This window comes from Crassostrea angulata, chromosome 9 (assembly GCF_025612915.1).
Source record: "Crassostrea angulata isolate pt1a10 chromosome 9, ASM2561291v2, whole genome shotgun sequence".
NCBI lineage: Eukaryota > Metazoa > Mollusca > Bivalvia > Ostreida > Ostreidae > Magallana > Magallana angulata.
The window spans coordinates 31,167,089-31,183,592 of NC_069119.1; the positions used below are offsets into that span (position 1 = coordinate 31,167,089).

General features: G+C 32.5%; 1 pseudogene; it reads left to right on the top strand.

The window, feature by feature from the left end:
* The first annotated feature begins 7,431 nt into the window (after window positions 1–7,431).
* LOC128162275 (fibrinogen-like protein 1) lies at window positions 7,432–11,915 on the top strand (annotated as a pseudogene).
* The last annotated feature ends 4,589 nt before the right edge of the window (window positions 11,916–16,504 follow it).

A 16,504-nucleotide genomic window follows, 5' to 3' on the forward strand; every position in this document is an offset into this window, starting at 1 on the left:
AGATGCTAATAGTTGATACAATAATTTATAGGATTTGGCATTGCAATTTCAAACGTTCAATAAACTTTACATCATTAAGCGGCGTTGTATCATTAACGGTTGTTACACGCAATGATCTAGCTGGTATTAAGAATCATCTAAATTAATTTGTAATTTAAGTAGTGCTTATGAACCTGATTTACTCGGTAACTAACAAGCTTCCTATACAACTTTACGTGATGTATGAAAGGCATGTACTTCTTTGTAGGCTTTATTTTGATTTGATAACTCATACTCATAACTCGTACTAGTTTGATTTCATTTAATGACCTTAAGGTTTTTTAACAGAGTTACTAACCTTTTGCAGAGCACTTATAAATTGTTAAGAAAGAAATATTATTTGGTATTTGGAATCATCTGACCGAAAAAAAAAACAACCAAGGTAATAGTGATGATTTCATTGTGTTGAAATGGTTGGTTTGTGCTAGTTTTGGTACTCATTATTCTTTGCTTCTTATGATGATCTTTTCAAAATCATTTTGAATTTGACTCGATAAGCGATGTGATATATAAATCTGTTACTTGCCATTATTAATATTCCTGTCAGTTTTAATCAAAACAATACTTAAAGCAATGTATTATACATTACCTCTGAATATGTTTCATGTAAATTATAATGAATAAACATGCATATTCTCTTATGTCAAACTGTGAGATAAGTTCCGGGCTAAAAATATAATATAATATAATATGATATCTGATTGTATTGTTTTTGTAATAAATATAAGCATTTTCCCAGGTTAAGACTGTACACGCGATAATCGACCTTTGTACTTCCAAGTCTTTAAAACAATGCCATTTTTTTTATAACATACATTAAAATATATAAAACAATAGACCGAGAGTTAATTTACAAAATATAAAATGCATACTAAACTTGTAAATTGTCAGTGAGGGTGCGTTAGACATAAGCGTAACATCTCGTCCCAATCAGTACTGCTTGAAACGAGCTGACCAATTAGTATCAAATTACTGGCGCAAACTCAAAGAAATAGATCCATCTGTGGAGAGGGAGAGCACATTTTGAATTTGAATGTGTGAAGCAACACATCGACCACTGTGGAAAATTAATGAGATCTTATCAACACAACAGTGAAGTAAGTTGTAATTTCTAGAACTTTTTAATAACATTGATTCTTGTAAAAAAAATATGTGAAGGAAACTCATGCATTATTGAATTGATCACATAATACATGTACATGTGTTCCTTGCATATTGGCTTGGTTTAAATACAATATTTTGATTTTAAAATAAAACACCCGACATTTGGACTGATCAAAGGAGTTTACATTAACTGATTGAGTGCACACATTTTGCATTCTTTTTTGCTGATGTTGTTCGACATCGTGTACGTGTATCGAAGCAAACTTGGGAGTCCAAATATTATTTCTCAGGAAACTCGATTGAAGAGACGGAAGGAAGATCAATGAATTATTGTTTAGGAGAAATGACGACTCTGTGATTCAAAACATCTTTTGATATGTGTATCATCTGTTTTATGGTGAACGTTTTGCTCTTTATTGACTAATTAGGAAGTATTGTGAGGAAATTAAATCCGTAAATAAATAAACTGAGTATTATCTAAAGTTTGGTGACTTGTTGTGTATGAAAAGAAATTGATTTGTTGTATAATTATTTAAACAACTTGGGTTATATAGTTCAAAAGCCATCTCTATACGAAGAGTTTAATGACGAAAGTTCAACCATATTTCAACCAATTTTACACATTGGATAAACGTCAGAAGACATTTAATCAACGTTGAAACAACGTCAGAATTCAACGTTGAATCAATGTCGGAATTTCAACGTCCATTTACTTACATTTTCAACCAGTTTTAACGTCATTTTAACGTTGAAGGGTGACGTTGTTTAAACGTTGATACAACGTTGAAATACCTGCTGGGTTGAAGTCGACTATTTTTTGCGATCATGTTTATCCTCACTCTTTTTAATCTAACACTCATATAGCAAATCATGGTTCGGGGCGAGAAATATTCACGACGAAGAGGTTCTCAAGTCTCGACAATATTCATTGCATGCGAATCAAAGTTGGTTACAATATGTTTTTTGGAACAATCTGATGCACCAAATATATGGAAGTTAGGTCTGCACTAAAAGCTTGGTAGCTTAATTTAAATATTCTTAAACTTTTTACACGAGAAAGAGGTTCATTTTTTGTTGTTGAAAACTTTCCCTCCCCAAATGATAGTTCTGTATCAAACTTTAAAAAATGTTATTTTTTTTAACTTAAAAATATAGTTAGTCATTGTAGAATATAAATATGAGTAGAATTGATATATGCAGTGTAATTTTCAGTCTAGAGGTGACGTAAAATGATTTCAAAATACTAAAAAGCAAAGAAGCAAACCTCTTAAATAGATCAATAACATCCAAGACTCTAACCATCTTAACAAAGCGTGGCAAGGCGCGTATGGCGCTTTTCATGTTTTTTTTTTATATAGTCATTCCATTTTTCATGAAATAAAATATTAATTAAAATCCATTACATAGTGGATAATTATGTAGCACAGTTTCCGTATTTGCAGACATTGATAGAAAAAAACACCTTTTTTATAATCTTAAAATATTTTAAAACACTTTCCAGAAAAGGTGTAACTGAGTATAATTTGGGTTACACCTTAAGTTAGAAGTAGTTTAAATAATGTAAAACCATTATACAAATCGTTTCTATATTTAGAGGGCTATATTTCATGTCTAACAAATGAATCATATCCAACTCAATGTCTACAATTTCTCCTTAATGGTTGATCTTGTCTTAAAATTTATATGTATATTCGAATTATGATTTTGGGCATTAATATGTTTTAAAAAATGTGTTATAAGGCATTATACCTCTTATTTTGACGCCATCTCGATCAGCGAAAATCACAAAGATTTGTCTTATCATACTATAAAAATATTTGAATTTCAGGTCGATATTTTACAACAGTGATTCCATACTTTACGCTAGCGAAATCATGCATTATTCATGAGGTCTGGACTTCGGTACACACAAAAAAGGAGGGGCTAGGAATTATGACGCTACTTGATACAAAATATTTTTAGTTCGTCAGCATCGAATGTATTGTTCTGATGGATTTGTAGATTGAAAAGAATTTCAGATGCAATAGAAGAAAATTCAAAAGAATTGATTTGCTTTGAATTATTCTGTCGGGAAATCGACATGAATGTTTATACCACAGACAAATGTATGTAAGTACATGTGTACTTCGTTGAGTTTCCCTATATCAGAAGCTAAAAAATTGTCAAAAATTTAAAAAAACCGTAAACAATTCCTTAAACTCATATAATTTTCAATTGATTTTTAACAAATTGTAAACAGACTCCCTGCAGAGATAATTTAATATAACATTGGTTGTGTTTTTATTGTTTCCACTGCTGATTAAAAAAAACACAGCCTGGTAGGCTGAAATAGTGATTTTAAAATTTATCGATAATCATTCAGCATAGAAATAGTTTAAGTGTTATACGTGTTTTTCTATAAAACGATTTATAGATAAGGTAAACCTATAAATATACATCTCTCAGTCTTCGTATTCTTTTCTAAAGTGTTTCCTCAATATGCTACTTATCACTCAACTTTTATCGTTGTTCCATTTACTGTTAATGATGGCACTGTGTTTCCACAAATGTGATGGTAACATTGAACAAAATAAATATGCTTTTATGAACACGATTTCGAAGAACGAGGAAAGGAATGTTTATCGCCAAATTACCATTCCCTATATCAGGAACCATGTTCTGGTGTGTGGTTCTGAATGTGGAAACGATGAGAACTGCGTACGGATTGATGTTTGCAGTGGAAGGACTTGTCGTCTATGGAATACCACCATCTACCAAAGCATTTCAGCTAATAATTCAAACGAACTTTGCAAGCGGTATATTAAGGTAATCTATGAATTAAAGTTTTATTCTTAATAAAGAAAATAAAACCAAGTAATTCATTTTGTATTTTGAACACGTATCAGATATGGAAGTAGATGACACTTTTAAGTCCCTTTATTACCATTTTAAAATCTCACTTATTTTAGTAGACGTTTATGTTTAAAGTTTGGCCAAAAAAAAAATTAGTTTTCATATTGTATGAAACATAAACATGAATATCATATACAAATAGCGTTATGTGCATGATTACCTTCGAGTTGTTTGGGTCTGAAGAATACTCTCAAATTTATTATTTGTTATCACATGTTTATCTCAATATACGGTGGGTATACGGTGGGCATCAGTCATGGGATAAATTCTTGATAAAATATTTTTGAATAAGTTTCCTCGTAATGACAATAATAATTTTTATTACAATGTCCCAACAACTGCTTAATCACGCCGGAAAGAGTTATATTGCCCTCCTAAAACATTTATATTTCACAGAAAATAGTTATATTGCCCTCCTGAAACTGTTTCCGCTTCGCTGACACTTAGTTTGCATATAATTTAAATCGGGTTCGAAATTCAAAGATCCAGTTGCTAAGCAAAAACAGACAGTTGCCCCAAAAGCACATTGTACAGTAAATAAAACGTCTGGGATTCTTTTTAAATTCAGACCTTTTTTTACATGTAACTGCTTAGAAATATTTTTAAATAAACACAATGTTTCAGAAAACACTTTTTAATGAAATATGTTCGTTTTTAATCCGTTTTTATTTGTTTAAAAATGTTAAACATATATAACATGACTTTGAGGGCGATATACAAAAATATTTGCCTCGAGGTGACGGGAAAGCCCTGGAGTGTTATGTCGCCCGATGCCGACAATTAAACACCAAGGGTTTTGTTTTGTTTTTATCAAATTGCTGTAAGTCAAATGTCTACTTTAGACTTCTTGTAAAATTATGTTGTTATACTAAATATGAACATTAAAACCATAACAAGATCAGCAAATCGTAAGCGACGACGCACATTGAAACACCCTCACTTAACATGGGAAACCCTAGCTTTAAGATGTCCTGTACATCCTATAAGTTTCAGTGACTCTTTTCAGCATTTTTTATTTCAATTAAACAATTGCATAGTCAATGCAAAAAAAAGGACGCCCTATCCTGTTTTGTTATATATTTGTTTGGTAGAGATATATGGCACTGTGTAGATTAGCAGAATCAACAATAGTCTTTTCAAAAAATTTATATTTAAGAAAACACGTTCGTTTTCAATCTGTTTTAAGTAGTCTGAGAGTTTGAGATTTTACACAATTTACTTTGAAATCAAATCGTTAATCGTTACTGAAATTAAGCTGCGGAGATATCAGATATATTAGGCGTACTTATCATTTTGAACTTTGCAATTATTCAGCAAAATTCATTTTGCTTTTGAATAAGAATTGTGATATACATATTTTGATTTGAATATTTTTCATCTTTGGTTTAATCTGAAACAGTAGGTTAAATGAATTTAAACAGTTTCTTTAGTATTTCATTCGGGATATGAAGGTAGCGACATTGCAGAAAAATATATAACCCGCGTTAGCATTCTTCTGTTCATATTAACATCTTTCTTGTAACTAATCAATATATTGATTATGAAAAGTTAGTAAAATTCACTAAATTACTGGCAATGTACATAAATAAGTTAGCTAAAAAAAACAGCCAAATCGTCTCCTGTGAGACTTTAAGTCATCATGATTATTTCGTGAAATCCGTGCATTTTCTTAGGATGCAGTAGATTTTGACCAATTGATAAACAGGGCGTGTCGATTTCAGTCCTGTCAGTATCTTATCAGTTTCAGCTGCTGTAGATTTCGACCAATCGTGTGAATTTCAGTCTGACTGTTACTATAGAGCTATGAATTAACTGTAAGTTTCAGTAAGAAATAGAGGAAATAATATTTGGTAGATGTAAATATAATCCGATAACTTTAATTTGTTAACATCAAGAGCCCCTGCATCGCCAACAAGGAAAATCTGCCTCATGGACAGATGAAGATTTTTTTTCGGTAGAATTTAATTTCCTATTTAACGACTAATTAGACAAAGGAAAGAATATAGTTGCAGTCTCAGGGGGCACTCAACTTGCTTTCGTTCCTCGTACCCATGAAATGACCCATTCTATAGCTGTGCTTTGCACTAATGCTAATGCTAAAGATATAGTTATATTTTATTTATAAGTAAGGTCTTATTAAAACGATTTAAGCTAATTACTTGTCCAGAATACCGTATATGCATGCGTATACTTTTTGTAAGAACAGTCAATCAATTGATATTTTTCAGGTATCAATGTTAAGTTAGTTTCAGCAGTCTACTTCGAGTGTTATTGGTACGTACCTTTATCAATGATTTTTTTCAGAAACAAAATATGCATCACAAAAAATTCCAAACCATGTAATGTAAAACAATCAATTCATAAAATGTTGGCTAAAAATACCAAATACAAACATTATTAGATAACCTGAATGCAAATCATTTTTATACATAAGTTCTGTAATGAAATCTTGATTAAATGGTGTTCACAGATACAAGTACCAACCAAGCAGTCACTTATCCGACGCATGATCAGACCTGGATTTCAGACAGAACAACTCAGAGTATTCACTCTGAGTCAGAAATGTCGTCATCTGACACAAGTACAAATGAAGCCACAAATGTTTCAGCAATTTACATAGCGCAAACTACTGAAATTGTGAGTCATCTTAACCCAACAAACACAAATACGACTCAGTCATCAACTGATAATGGCTCGACAACTCAAGACCTCACAACAACCAAACCGTCTTTTCCTACTGATACTACAAACAAAGACCCAACAATAACAGACAAAGCAAGAACAATAGACGAAACAACATCAGACGTACAAACATCAATTCTATTATCGGACACTGCATCTTCAAAAACGACAACTTCAAGTCCTATTAAAATCACAACCATAGATAAAACAACAACATCGAGTCCTACTGACATCCCAAACACAAATATAACGACAACACCAAGTCTTACTGAATTCTCAACAACCGACATAACGACAACAACAAATTCTAAAGAAACCACAACAACAGATATAACAACAGCATCAGATCCTACTGAAATTACAACCACAGACATAACAACAGCATCAGATCCTACTGAAATTACAACCACAGGCATAATGACATCAGCAAATCCTACTGAAATTACAACCACAGACATTATAACAACATCAAGTTTTTCTGAAATCACAAGTACAGACAAAACAACAACATCAAATCCTACTAAAATTACAACCACAGACATAACAACAACATCAAATCCTACTAAATTCTCAACAACCAAAGAAATAACAAAAACATCAAATCCTACTGAAACCACAATTACAGACATAACAACAACATTAGGTTCTACTGAAATTGAACCCACGGGCATAATAACAGCAGCAAATCCTACTGAAATTACAACCACAGACATAATGACATCAGCAAATCCTACTGAAACCACAACTACAGACATAGCGACAACATCAGGTTCTACTGAAATTACAGCCAAAGGTTTATTACCAGCAGCAAATCCTACTGAAATTACAACCACAGGTATAATAAAAGCAGCTTATCCTACCGAAATTACGACCACAGACATAATAACAACATCAAGTCTTACTGAAACCACAACCACATACATAAATATAACATCAAATCCTACAAAAATCACAACCACAGACATAGCGACAACATCAAGTCCTACTGACAGTTTAATTGCACACACAATGACAACTGAAACGTCAGGTCCTGATGACAGCACGGCCACAGAAGTAAATACAACTGACACGGCAAATACTAACACCACACTTGACAATTTTCAATCGACTCAACCATCAACTAATTTGGCAACAACTACTGAAACATCTACCTCCACCGTCTCTCATGGTGAATCAAACACTACTACGGGTTTAAACCAAACAGGTACGGTGCTTTCATTCATGTTTCGAAAAAAAAATCATCTATTTTTTTCGCATTGTTTTATCAGTTATGAGCTATTTTAACAAAAACATATTAAAGAGATTTAAATACTGAAGACATTTATTTTCATATCTCTCATTAATGATTTTTCTCTTCAATATTAATTTCGCTTTTAGAAATTCCAAATCAGACTTGTACCATGACATTTGAGTTTTCAGAAGAAAATCGTGAAGTGCCCTGCTATAACAACACCTATTCTTGGATTGTATGTTTTTTTTTTACATTTGTTAGGCGCTTCATTTCTAAAGATATTTTTATCTTAATTTGAATGACTAGTTTTGTAAATAATAGCATTTTGGGTATTCACTCCATCATACATATAAAATAATTGGACAATACTGTTCTTAAAACTGAAGACTGGTTCCTTTGAAACGTTTTACAAATTATGTCTTTTTTATGAATATATTTTTAAATTTTTAAATGTTCAAGTAAAAGAAGGTTTTTACTGCGGCCTGAGGGGTGGAGCTAAATCCTACAAAATCAATGAAATATTTAAAAAAAAATCTTCTTTACTCCTGGACATCAAACAATCAATTGCAAACTGCTGGCATTAATTATTAAGCATTGAGCTCTCTACCAAAAATGTGAAATTACTGAACCCAGGGATATGGGTTCTGGTTCTAAGGTGGGGTCCCAATGATTATATACCATATAAACAAATTACATAGCTTGTCACAATTTGTGTTAAAAGGCCTGGAAATTCCCTCGTTATAAACTGAACTTTGAAAAGAGAAAGAGGCAGAACCGTGAAAATAACTTTATTTACAATGTAAAGAAAACATATAAAGCTAATGCATACAACCCTCTCTAAACACACACACACTCATACACTCAATTCACTCAATAGCTGAAAAATCACACAACGCATTCGCACAAACAATATTAACAAAAAAAAACTAACCCCCTAAATACCCCCCCTCCCCAACATATATAAACAGAATAAATAACCCGACTTTGGCTGATGTCACTTATGAATACTAAGTCCTGACAATGCTTTTGAGAAGTTGTATCTTAATAAATAATTTCACCCGCAGCAGGTACGTGCATAGTTGAGACCACAATTCATGTTCATCATTGGTGGTAAGGATACATCACACGTTCATGTATATCGCATAAACTGGTACACGTGCGTAGAAACACTGTCATGTAAACCAAACCTTTCGTCACGGATGTTACTGGACCATATCACCAGCTCTTATAGTGCCCGTGCGTCCGCGTGTGTCACATGTCCCACGTTGACTATGGGTCCGCTATGGTTAGCTTGTCGTTGTCCTGCACCCACGGATGATACTGTCATGTATATAACCAACCACACCCACTCAGCTAGTCATCTAAAATTCAAAAATTCAATTCATTGTCGGGTCCTCAGTGAAAATTACACTACACTGTTCAAAACACACATTAGATTCAACCGTCGGGCTACCATATTTTAAATTCTTATACAAACAAACAAAAATGAAATAAAACACTTAGCAAAGGACAATATAGATATATAGACAATATAGATACTTAAGTATGCGCATTATAAATTGAAATGATAATGAAAAATACTTCTCACTTACTGCTGTTCTCTCTCAACACGGTTTATCGTACCTTCACCACACAGGAATTCTATTCAAACACTCCACACAGGATTAGACATAGGCCACACAGGTCCTAAGACAAATTGTCAAACTCCACGAAGGTTCATACAGAAGGACACACCTTCTCTCATCAACGACCTGGCCGGAACTAACTCATGCACGAAAACCGGTCTAACAAACAATGACTAGCTGACCGTGGCAATTTATGGAGCGCCGTTACTCACAAAAATTAATAGACGAATAAAACTTTAATTGAACATATATACAAAATTGTGACATAGCTATTATGAGGAAGAATGCTTCTGCATGCCAAAATTGGGAATTTGTGGCCCCTGGTTCAGGTCGGAGGTTCTGGTGTTAGGTCGGAGCTCTAATGAAAGCAATATTACCCCAATCTTTGAAAATACTCTAGTCTGTTTTCTGATTATAAAGCCCATAAACAAAGTACGATATGTAATATAATATGTATAATCAGGAAGAATCCTTCTTTCCAAAATGGTCAATTTTATTGCCCCTGGGTCAGGGGTTCTAGTGTTAGAGCGGGGTTCTAATGATAATCCAGAGAAAATGAATTAATTCTTCAATAAAATTCTCCTCTACTTCTGGATATTAGGCATATGCTAATTTTGTCGTGTTTATTTTGGTAGGTTATCCAGCGACGATTCGATGGAAGTGTTGATTTTAACCGAAATTGGGCTGACTATAAATTTGGCTTCGGTTTCGATTCTGAATTTTGGTTAGGTATGTTGTATTTTTCAAAATTCTTTGTTAAATCATTGATACTTAGCAGATTTATGTGGAAGTCATTTCGTAGATTCGAGAGAATTATTGATTTTCCTGACTTAAACTTCTTGTGGGTGAGTTCTGTATCAGATAGCCTCAAAGCTTTACGGTTTGTATGAAAAAAAAACCCAATATAATTCCATGCACCAACATCTCAAATCTTAAGTGATGTTTACGAGGAAAAGTAGAATTTGAGTGAGAATGATACCTGCCAACGTATGTAAACAATAAAAGAGATTTTTCTGAAAGACAAGTTTTTGAATTATATATTGCAACAAAAAATTACTTTTTTTTTGTTCAGCACACGGTCGTTTCTGAAAATTAAATAAGCAATTTAAAACGCAATGAAAAAAAAAATATTGATAAACTTCTCATTTCTTTTATAATCAATGTTTTGGCTTATCATAATTATTGCTTATTCTTTTTTACAATATAATTAGAGGACACTTAATGTTTAGGTAACAACTATATACATGAGCTGACGAAGGTGTTGGATTACACTCATTTAAGGATTGAGATAAAGACATTTGATGGCCAAGAGGGATATGCTGAATACTCATTCTCAATAGACGACGAATCGCATCTATATATGATACACATTACATGGATATCGGGAGACATTGGTGGTGAGAATTTCCTTTGCGATATTACTCATTTGGTAAAACATCGTTGATTTCATGAGAATTTTTATTCATGTTACATGTACAGCTGAATGTCCTATTGAATAAAAGTTAAAATATGTCATCACAAAATACAGAATACTGTATAAAGGGATATATTCGCATCCGTTTTATTTTCGCCCCTTTCGCCCTTGCTGTCAGAAGGCGAATTTAAGACTGGGCGAATTCAACGTTACAAAAATGTATCAGTTAACACAACTGCAACAGGGCGAATTCAAGACTGGGCGAAACCGTTTGCAAGTGTACAAGGGCAAAAATAACACAGGGCGAAAATAACTCTGTATACAGTATGTTTAAATATGTTTTACATGTACAAAGATTTAGATTTACAGTACTAAACCATTCCACTGTATAAATATGTTTTGTTCTTCCGGATATCTATGCCTTGAACCCACACTGTCAAAAGTGCACCTATGTTGAATTTGTAAAATCATTTATTCTAAAAGTTGTCCCTTTTTTCATTTTGTGAAATCAATTACTTGTAAACATCTATTATTATTCTAGTGTTGTCAATTCTTCTTCTGTAATGTATCAACAATGTTATCGTTCTACAGATAGCTTATTACGAACGGACGGTGCTCTATTTAGCACTCTGGATCAAGATAATGATGGAACACAAGCAAAAGTTTGCAAGTGGATGGTGGCATTCATGGAATGCTTTCTGCACAGAGGCTAATCTTAATGGCATCTACTATCCAATGTATAAATCAGACAAAACCGGAATCTTTTGGTTTGACCATGACGAATATTTTACTCTCAAAGAAGTGAGAATGATGCTACGAAAACCATAATATTACTGGTTTCTTGATTTCAACCTAAAAGCAATCAAACATGCCATTTTATAACAAAGATGTTTTACGAACGTTATTGTAAAATGAAACTTTATAGAATTGTTTTATTTGATGTATCTTTATTAGATATACTAGGTGTGTAATACGAATTGATCGTTTAAACTCTCGATTGGAGTATTTTTTAATTAAGTGTTTCATTTACGGGAGTTGTTTTTTTTTGTTCTATTAATTCAAAAGTGCGTCTTTTTATATTTCTTTAAACTAACACAGCGCTTGTTTCTCAGATTCATATTTAAACATTCTCTACGTGTTTAATTGTTTTTTTAATGGTCGAAAGTATTTTTGATAAACAAGAAATTCATATGAATCAATGTATATCTTTAAACATTATGAACATTATGCAGGTGTTCCTGTATTAGTAGGTAGGAAGTAATAATTAAGCATCAGTTTGTTAAAATCCGTTCAATGAAATTTTCCTTTTGTTATAAAGCAATGCATTTAGTTTTGTATACATAAGGTCACAAATGTACAGGTGCACAGTTAATTTTTTTCTCCAATTGTATTTTTAGATGCAGATTTAACTACCTGGACCTTTATTTTGTTTTTTTTTTACAACGATTGATAACAAATTCGACAACTTACATTTATATCTTAAGTTGGCGCAGGGGTCATTGTGTGGGAAGAAGCCAAAATGCCCGAAGAAAACGCCGTGTACAAGCGGGCGACCACCATACCCTTTCTTATACAACCACTGCCAATCACGGGAATCGAACCCAGTTCTCAGCAATGAGAAGCGAGTGCATTATCCGCTACACTATGTGCACATGTGCACACCATTTTACTACTACATGTATATTAAATCTGTTAGAGAACAACATTTAATACAGCTTTTTAGCGGTGGCTATGTGGATCGAGAAAACTTTGATTATGGTGAATTTTAAATTTGAGATGTAAAACAAACCAATTGTTATATGGACGTCCCCTTGAGTGACGTTTATTATCTTTTAAAACAGTTATCAAACAAATGTTTCTGTAAGATATTTTAAACAACTACTATTAAAAACAACATTCTTTTTCCTGCACATTTGATGCTTTATCATTTTCTTCTATTTGATACTAATTTGAGTTGTAAACCTGAAAAAAGGTTATGATGTATTCAATCATCGAGTAAAGCAATAAATAAAAATGCAGATATTGAGAGTAAAGGAATATCATATAATATTTGAATGATTAACGTGATTAATTCTGGCATTGTAACAACCGTTAATGATAACAACGCCGCTCAATGTTAGAATTATCTTTAAGCGTTGCATTTCTTTTTCATAAAGCGTTGCTGTCACATCCTTTAAGGATAACAATTATAACAAGAAATGCAAGTCTTCTATCATTTCCTTACATTTGTTCAACATAATGTAAATAAAAGGTTAAAAGAAATCAAGTTACCAAGTTATCCGTGTTGCTTATACAGAAGAAGAAAATTCAAATGGAAAACCAATAGAGCCATATTATTAAGTCTCAAACAAAGTTTCATATTCAATCGAAGGTTAACTGGCATGCTATTCTGGACTATTTGTTTGGATGTTACTTCAGCTTGCCACTGTAGATTATTTTCTAGGTTAATGAGATTGTCTGATTTGGCTGATTGAGTAAACACAGAGCAGTTATTTTGAGTTGTAGTTACAGCAACAGTCATCGAGTCGGAACATCCCGCTAAATCCTGAATACTGCACACATGGTTATTTTTCCCCCGTGAATATTTTACATTTCTGCACTTGCAACCAGTTTAGTTCGGTCTTGAATTCGTTTGTGTTTAAGGAAAGTTGATTTGAGATATCAGTATTCGCCCAGTCTTAGATATGCCAGCTAACAACGAGGGCGAAATATGTCAGAATCATGGGTGTTAGTTGTGGATACAAATACTGTTGTTGGTTCAATTTTAAGTGTCACAGTTGTTAAGGCATAGGCAGTGTTTTTCAGAGTGTCCAAGTGTTTGGGCATTGAAAAATTATTGAATTTTGAGGACAAAAACAATTATTGTTATTATAATTGCATTTTCACATACAGAAGTCGATTTTCATGCTCCGAAAAAAGTGGGGGCTAACTCCTTGGTAATAGGATTTCTATACATAGATTTAAGGAAAAAAAATGTTCGCTGCGAGAAAAGGTGGAAAGAGGCGACCCTATCCCCCAGCCCCTTGATGCTATATGCCTGCAATAACTGTGTTTACAAACGAACAAAGTCTTAACTAATCGGCAGTGAATCAATCGATACATTTTAACTGAAAACGTTAAAAATATTAAATAGTTTCAATTGCATCTAAACTGGAGAATTAAAAAACTAAAACAATGATGATTTTGTGTAAATTTGATAACGTGTATTCATTTATTGATCCTTATATGGATATAGGATTCTCTATATATCAATCATATCTATACGAATCTATGTATACTACAGCAAAACTCGTCAATAACGAATTTCAAGGGACCATAGAAAAAACTTCGTTATAGCCGTAATTCGCTATACGTTTATAACGAATTCGTAAAAAATATTATAGCGAATTCGTTATATGATAATCAAGGGTTTTTCCGGCTAACAGTTTTCTAAACTATCGTAAGTTATAAAATTAGTATTACCTTCATTTACAAAAAATGTCAATATAACCATTTCATTTCAATTTTTAAAAAAAAATTCCGTATACTATTTGAATTTGAGTATTTTATATATGCATCTTAAAATTGCATGTTTCTTCAATGAAATTTGAAATGGAAAAAATTCGTTATAAAAATGATAAAATACGTTAAAATTTTGCCAGCGGGGGTCTTAAAATTACTTCGTTATAGCCGTAAATTCGTTATAGCCGTGTTCGTTATATACATCAATTTTCTATAGGTTTATATAAGAAATTTGCCGGGACATGAATAATAATTCGTTATAGCCGTAAATTCGCTATATCCGAGTTCGTTATATTCGAGTTTTGCTGTATATATAGTATCAAACCGGGTTCTTATATTATGATATTATAAGTGCATTTGTTTAATCAGCAGCAGTGCAATATTATACATGTAAGTATCCATTTTACAGGGATAGGGGCCTAAATTTCTATCTACACTGAACAGAATCATCACATTCTTCGATTTCATATAATATCGTGTCATATCTTTTACTTTTGTTTTGCGTAGATATTATTTACATAGAATCCAACTGAATAAACACTTAATTCTTTAATTGTTTTTAAAAATCAGTTTATGTGCGGGACTAACCCCTGGACAGTCCTGTAACAATAACGGATGATACATATAGTGTGTTTTGCTTTGTTTTTTTTTTTTTTTTTTTTTGGTACGGGTATTTTAATGTCTCGAGAATTCACCATAGATATTTGGGAACCTTGTATATGACAGCATTAAGGAAAATGATTTTGTTGCAAATATAAATTAATCGCTTAAAGTGACAAAAAATGGACATAATTTGCGCCCCAAAAACATGTATCATTTTTTTCAATTTTATTTATCTAGAATGGTAAATTGATGCTGATTTATGCTTTATTAAATTTGAAAGTCAAAAGTTAAGTTACATACAAAATACAGAGCTGAGAAGTATTTGTTATGTAGATAAGTCGGCCTCCAACACAAAAAAATCAAATTTTACAAATATGCGTCAGCCCCGCCCCCCCCCCCCACCCCCCATTCTCCCTAGGAAAAAAAATTCTTGATCCGCGATCTGAAAACGTTCCCTATAAGTGAAGGGTCCGTTTTCTTTAGGTTACGTTTCTTCAGCGTTCGATTTATTCTGATACATTTTGCACGCCACCTAGCATTAATTCAGTGCATAATGTTGGTTTTGCATCACTGATCGTTTGTTCTGCATCGATGAATGTTATGTATAATTTTGCAAAAGAGGCTGCTGATTTTGGTCTTAACTGAACTTTTTTGCAATTTAGCATGTTTTAAAAAAAGGGTTTTTCTTTTTCATCCTTTCTGCTGCCCATAAATATTGAATTGTATAAGCAAACTTTGACTACGGCAGCATAACATTAAGATATGAAATGTATATGAAAATTTTATATAGTTAAATGCATTGTCAATTTATATCATTTAGACGATGATGAAACGGTGCTTTTCAGCTCAGAATTGCGTGACCAGTGACCACGCTATAGTTTCTGTGCACAGAACCGGATGTTGATTGTTGATTGACGAACTGTTAAAAACGTTCCCCGCCAAAAAATGTAGTCCCAACTCAAAAGAGAAGTAGCAACAAAATTAAATACAAAATAATGCTTGTGTAATTTGAAATTTCCTGTCATTGGTATATGATCAGAGTATAGGTAAATTAAGCCAGTTTATAATGAAATCCAAAAAACATTGCAGAACTTTTTCCCCTGTAGCAAATATGTTCAGCAGTTTGTGTAGTTAAATTTATAATTGAAAAAATAGCTAACTGCATTCACTGCTGTTTAATTTTGTTTCTGTTTGAAAAATCATTATTTTTTAATTTCGTTTATAATGAAATAGAAAATCATTCGAAAACATTTCCCCTTTAGCAAATATTTAAGCAAAACTATTAATAACATTGTTGGTTAAGCTTTGTAACGTGTTGAAGCATTAGACTTGCAATATTTATATTTCAAGCAATTTGCAACACTGCAAATATTACTTTTTGTTTATAGGTGATTTTTGTTTTTGTCATAAAGC